The sequence below is a fragment of the Ochotona princeps genome, chromosome 4 (genome assembly GCF_030435755.1).
Source record: "Ochotona princeps isolate mOchPri1 chromosome 4, mOchPri1.hap1, whole genome shotgun sequence".
Lineage (NCBI taxonomy): Eukaryota > Metazoa > Chordata > Mammalia > Lagomorpha > Ochotonidae > Ochotona > Ochotona princeps.
In genome coordinates this window covers 45,544,792-45,552,003 of record NC_080835.1, presented here as the reverse complement: position 1 = coordinate 45,552,003, position 7,212 = coordinate 45,544,792, and positions in this window count along the sequence as shown.

Below are 7,212 nucleotides of genomic sequence, written 5' to 3'. Positions count from 1 at the left end.
TTGTCTGGATGCTCTGGGAGTCGGGGGTAAGACAGACAGGTCATGGAAGGCTCTGGCATCCTTCCTCAGTCCCTACTGGGTAGGGTCGCTGGCCTCCTGGGTCACTGCCAGCATGGTCCTGGGGAGTGAGAATATTTGGGTAAAGAGTTTTGCAGAGTATGGAAATCCACTGTTTCCTCTGCCTGCAGCCTCCTGAGACCTGAGCACCAGGGATACTGCTGGCGTCCTCTTGGCGACTGCCTCCTTGTTGCCTAGCGACCACGTATTTGGTATCAAGTTCCCATGGATGAAGCTAATTGCAAAGGTTAATTGTCCTCCGAGATGAAAACTGCTTCAGGAGTTGGTGTCTGAACTTCAGAGAGAACATGATTTCAGGAAAAAGTTGATTTTTTCACAAGGTGATGGTTTCAGCACTTTGTCCTCACTTTGTTTATTCCTTAGTGTGGAAACTTTCAAGCATAGAGAGGAACTTTGAGGGGTGAGGTGGAACCGTGTGCCCCTCACACCCGGGCAGGAGCCCCAGGATTCTATCAGGAGTCCCACTCAAAGAACCCCGCCCACCATGGCCCTGCCCCCAGAAAATGCTTCTCATTCCTTCTCCCCCATCTCCACTGGCTTGTCTGGTGTCAGACTGTGAAGTCCTGGAGAGGAAAAGCTGTATTTGGTTTGATCTGTGTCTCAAGCGTTCAGCGAAAGACTAATGCTGGGCAAATGAACAGCAAATGCATCTCTGATAAGTGACACCTTTACGAGTCACAAACCTGTTTGGGCCAGGTGAATACAGCTAAAATGCTTTGACTGAAGCATCAGGTAATGGATTCCAACACTGGTCCTGAGTCCTTTTGGGGGGCAGGGCAGGGATGTGCAAGAAGGGTACCTGGTGGGCGTGCGTCTTGCCTGCAGTACCTTTTTGTTCTGTGGTCCTAGACAGGTGTTTCCCCCTCCAGGACCCTCTGCTTCCTCAGCTTATATGATGATACGAAGCGCCCCCATCAGGCACCAGGGGCAGGGCTACAGAGGTGATGGCCTCAGGCAGTGACATACAAACATCCTCTCCAAAGGCCCAGAGAGGACATGCCCTAGCCGCTTGAACCTGGACAGCCATATGCACGTGGGTGCCCCAGTCAAACTGTACTGAGAACATCAGGTTTGGTCCAGAGGCTGTGGTTTGCCAACCCCGGCCCGATGGAGAGAAGTAATAAGTAGATGAATACACAAAAGCAGGCTTCATCATGGAGACACAGCATGGGGTGGCAGAGACAAAACCTCTCAATGCTTGAGACCCTGCCAGGGGGTTGGGAAAAGTCATCCTGCTCTACAAAGCTGAGATGTGGTGACAGTGGTCACATCAGAAATGGGGGGAGTTTATCACCTGACATGCTGTCCAGGTCATGGTTATGTTTGTAAGTGCCTGTCACCAGTTGTCATAGGGAAGGTATCTTTCTAGCTGGGTCTTCCCTCATGTACTTTGTATTTGTCATCTCATTTAAATCTCATGACTACCCTATGAGAAAACAAAGTCTAGAAGAGGGGAAATGGTTTGCAGACCCAGGATTCAAAGGTTGGCAGGACTCTAGAGCCAGAGCACCCACAACAAGCTCTCCTGTTGTGTATGGCGCCTCTGTCAAGCCAGGAGGGAGGCTTGTTGGTCAGTGCACCTATTTCTGTCCACAGTGGGTTTTGGCCTTCATTGCCTAGTCACCAGTGGCACAGCCTGAGCCCGGGTGAGCTGGTGATATGGGTAAGTGGTGCCCAAACCGTTACCATGATACCTCAAGGGTTATTAGCGCTCCCCACCATGCTGCAAAGGATGTAACATACATGCCCCAATGTAATGCACATACCCTCCAATGCAACACACACACTCCAATCAATGTAACAAACATACCAGTGTAACACATATCCTCATGCAATGCATACCCCACTCAGTGTAACACACACACCATTATAACACATACCCAGTGTAACAAACACCCCAGTACAACACACACCAATGTTAACACATATAACCCAATCAATGCAACATACCACCCGCCACAATGTAGCACATACATCAACGTAGCACATACAATGTAACACATATACCCCAGTAAGGCAACATACACACACACATACCAATGTTAACACACACACACCTCAATGCGAAACACATTCCAATGTAACATACATCCCAATCAATATAACCATACATTCCAATGTAGTATGTACCACAGTGTAGCAACACCAGTGTAACACATACACCCCAATCAATGAAAAGCAGACACATACACACATGTACACCAATGTAACACACACCACCAGCAGCACCACTATTGTCTTAGCTGAGGCTAGAAACCACCAGCAAAGCAGGTACTGAGCACCAGGCAAGGTACAAGCCTTTGTAATTGACAGTTCTCCCATCCAGAGGAGTACTTATGCTTAGTGTTACAATTGAATAAATATGGCCAGTGAGGTCATGTAACTGGGCCGTGGTCACACAGCATGTTCAGAGACAGCTGAAATTGAAATGAATGCGATCTCATTTTAATCCCAGCGTGCCTCTCGCCATCCCCTACTCCTCCTCCCCCTGGCTCTAATCACCAGCGACCTCCCTCACGTAGGAAAAGAAAACATACGGAGTCTTGTAAGAGCAGCAATCAATATTCTTACTCTCCATTTTGCACCCATCTCTTTAGAGTTAGATTTTCATGCTGTGCCCACCATGGGGGTGAATGAACCAATTCTATTAAGAAACTCAGCTGAGAGCACCGAGCAGGGAAGCCACCATCTGCTTCCTGACTGATGGCCTCCCAGGGCTGGACTATCTGACTTGCGATCTCTGCTTTTAATAGCTAATTGTGTTTCTTAACTCTGCTGCCTCAGACCCAGTTTTACAAAATGCCATTCCTGGAAGTCTGACACAGCTCATCAGAGCTGCAAGGCAGAGCTCATCTTACTGGAAATCTCTCAGTCTCCAGAGGCATTCAGTCCAGCAACCATGGGCAGCTCCAGACCCCTTAATGCTAGAAGGCTTCCATGGGTGGGGGGAGGGCTTGCAGTGGGGTGGGCATCAGTCCGACTCCTCTCTGGGTCCTGCAGATGTCAAAAGTGGAAGTGCCCTGGGGAAAGGGTGTGCATCTCCAGCCGAGGCTAAGGTTCAGAGCCCCAGATGCCCTCAGCAGGAAAGTGGCGTCTGCACTAAGCTCACAGTGATAGTAATAACGAGAATAATAACAGATTCTGTTGAGTTCCTATGTGTCAGGTGCCACAACTCTACCCTTGGAGCTCCCTCAGGGCCTAATCACCTCTTAAATGCCCCACCTCTTAATGTGGTTGCCATGGCAATTAAATTTTAATGAGCTTCCAAGGGACAACCATTCAAACCACAGTAATCGTAGAGGGCCAGTGTCACACAGGTCTGGACTTTGCTAGTTTTTTCACCTCATATTCATGTTGATGTACCTGTCAGTTGCCTTCTCTGCTTGCACAGGTAGGTAGTAGTGGGGTAATTACATGTGACCAACAGAAGGTGAACACCATTGCATATGCTTTCCACTTTCCACTTTCCCTGAGACTCAGCTTGGATGGCCCAGGGGCTCTCTAAGATGCCACCACAATGATGCCCCTGTCAAGGGTCATCACGAAGTTTGGTAGCGAGTGTGTGCTTAGCTCAGAAGGTTTCTGGGAGTGGGTGTGTTCATAGAAATAAGTGAAGAGAGGCTCCTATTTTTGTGCAAGAAAGAATTCAGGAGAGAGAGAGAAAAAAAGAGAAGAGAAGAGAAGAGAAGAGAAGAGTAGAGGAGAGAATGGAGAAGAAGAGAGAAGGGGTGGGCAAGGTAGCAAGACTCAGTGGAGTAGAGCATCCATCAGAGCAGATGGGCATCTCTCAAGATGGAAGCTGAGAGGGAGTGCTCAATTATCCAGACTGGGGTAAGGCAGGTTACAGAGTTCAATGGAGAGAATGCACCTGACAGGCTGGGTGGGCAGCTCAGCAAAAAGCTGAGAGAGCTGAGAGCTGAAATACAACGGACAGACCAGGCAGGTATCTTAGGAAAGGCTGAGCAATCTATTCAGACCATTCAGACCAGGGCTTATAAGGGAACGGGGACCAGGTCTTCCTACCCTCTACCCTCACCTCCTGGACAGAGGGCTAGCTGGCTGCGAAATAGCTGACATTCCTCCCAAGGTTTTATCATACTGGCTAGACTACTTGACACCAGCAGAGAGGACTCTCCTGGGGAGCCTGCTGGGAAGGAAAGCTGGGACCTTCTGGGAAGTTACTGGGGTCTGGGCAGGAGCACCTACTACTGCTTCCCAGGTGGCTTCCAATGCTGCTGCATTCCTTTCTGCAGGTGTTTCCTTGGTCCCCTCACCGATTTCTAATACCTATCTAACAGACAGGGCCAGGATCCATAGTAGGGTTTCCCTCTAGGAAAGAGATTCCCCTGGGGGTGGCATCAGTTCCACTGGCGAAGGTAAGCTAGAGTAAGTTAAACCGGAATAAAATAGTGGTCAATGTCTTCAAAAGACTTGAAATTCTGCATCTCCTCCTTTCTGAAGATGATTGCCCTGAAAGTAGCCTGGATTGTGGACAGAATATGACCTAAGAATGCTACCTTCATGCTCTAGGACACAATCCTCCTTGCTGGTCCCAGAGTTGGGTTATGTAGTGAGTGAAATGAGATGAGTTCAGAACCGTGAGTGTGACAACAGTCACTGTGACTTGCATCCTAGGCCTGGGCTTCACATCATGGCGGCTACATGTGGAGGAAGGACTGGCAGAAGCTAATCTAGTGGTTCTGCTGCCTGTGAACCTCTCTTCTGCTGTCATTCTTTTTTTTTTTTTTTTTTTTTGGTAAGATTTATTTCTTTGTATTAGCAAGGCAGATTACAGAGAAAGATTTTCCATTCACTGTTCCACTCCCCAAATGGCCACAAGGACCGAAGCTGAGCCTATTTGAAGCTAGAAGCTTTCTCTGGGTCTCTCGTGTGAATGCAGGGTCCTAAAACTTCGGGCCATCCTCAACTGCTTTCCCAGGCCACAAGCAGGGAGCTGGATATAAAGTGGAACATCTGGGACATGAGCTGACACCCATTATAGGATCCTGGTGCTTGAAAGTGTTGCAGGGTGCAAGAGAGATCACACCAGACAAGTCTAGAATGTATTAAGCAGTCATTATTAACTAAGCTTGGTAATAACAGGACCCACCAGAAATTAGCAAATGATAAATCCATATAGCAATCTAGCCTGAATCAAAACCTGGAGAGGAACAAATGATCATTACCCTGAAGTTCATCTGTTAAACTGAAGACTATTGTGCCCAGTTATTGAGATCCCTAGAAATCACCAGGAGTCTGAAGTCGATGCAAGTGCACAAGTATGGTTTATTCAAGCTCAGCATGTCCGAGCTTGGGTTGTTGGTTGAAATCAGGCACCCGACTGACTGACCAGGCAGCTGGCCAGCTGACCGACCCTCCGGCCTGGACCAATATCAGTTTCTTAGTAGCAATGAGCCATGAACAAATGGTTGGGATTTTGATCCTAAGGTTCCTCAAAGACCTATGTCCCAACTTCCCCAGCAATATAATTTATGCTAAGACATGCAGTGAACAACCTGGGCATGCTTACAAAACTGCAAATATTCACCTTTCCTTGGCTTCTCTGTTCATATTACTGCTAGGCCTTACCTCTTCTGGAACTCTTGAAAGTACACAAATTAGAAATACAAAGTGTCTTAGCGTTAACATCTTTACTTTCCTACCACAGCAGTGAACAGAGTGAGGAACACAGATTTACAGGGGCCATGCTCAGGGGCCACCTATCCTCGGAGCCTGTCCACAGGAAGCCAGAGAGCAAACAGGTACTGGAGAGGCCAAGAGTTGGAGTGCCAGAGCACCAGAAACACAGGGCCACTAGAGTGAGCTGCTTCCTATCATGGGCCATTATGGAGACTTGTGAGAGGAGTGGATATGCAACAATGTAATACCACCCCCTCTCAGGTTCCAGATGATGATTGGTGAGCTTCACAGGTGGGCAGAAAGGATTATGTGGGGAAGATGTGGCTTCCAAGCTTGTGACCCTGAACTAGCTGATTATGCCACAACAGAAAGTAGAGGATTAACAAATTGAGCCATCTCACTGGCCATTTTTTTTTTACAGATTTATTTACTTATTTATTTGAAAGGAAGGATGTCAGAGAGAGGAAGAGAGACTCAAACTGGGCCAGGCTGAAGCCAGGGGCCAGGAATTTCATCTGTGTGTGCTAGGGGGACCCAAGCACTTGGGCCGTCCTCCACTACCTTCCCTGGCACATTAACAGGGAACTGGATCAGAAAGGGAGCAGCAGACTTGAATTAGCACTCTGGTATGGAATGCTGGTGACATAAGATTCAGTTTTTGAATTTACTTGAATGTATCTTAACGATTTCTTTAAGTTTATTTAAAAGGCAGAGTTCCAGAAAGGGAAGAGGAGAGATCTTCCATCTTCTGGCTCATTCCCCAAATGGCTGCAAGACTGGGGCTAGACCAGGTCAAAACTAGGAGCCAGGAGCTTCTTATGGATCTCCCACATAGGTGCAGGTACTCAAGTGCTACGCCCCCCTCCCCCCCCCCCCCCCCCCCCGCTTTTCCAGGCATATTGAATTGGAAATGGAACAGCCAGAACACAAACCAACACCCATTTGGGAAACCAGTGCCATAAGGGATGCCAGAGTTGCTGGTGATGACTTAACCCATGGCACTGCAGTACTGGATACCACAAGTGTTCATTTTACCTGCTGTGCCACAAAACAGGCCCCTTTCTGCCGTCTCAGATGGTGATTTTACAGTGTCTGTAAGAGGAGTGTTTTAAAATCAGTGTCAGTGTGTGAACACAGGGTTATTCTATTGCCCAGTTTCCCTTGCACTTGTGTACATACAGAAATTACATTGGTTACTTTCAGTCTTGGCTGTAAAACTCTGTGTACACTGGCACATGCTTCTTCATCTTTCTCCACCATCTAGCTGCAAGCAGAAGACTTCAGGCTGCTGGAGCTCACACTGAAAGGAGCTTGATCCTCAACCCTACATGGAGGTAGAGGTACCCAGGACAGGTGCCTGACCCGTGTCAAGCTGTGATAAGCCCTGAGATCTGGGATTGCTGGCTTGTTTCTTATTAGAGCTTAGCTCATTAAAGCTTACAGCGTCCTCCCCTCCCCGCTGGCCAGTTTTTCCCCCAGGGCCCCTCCCAGTGG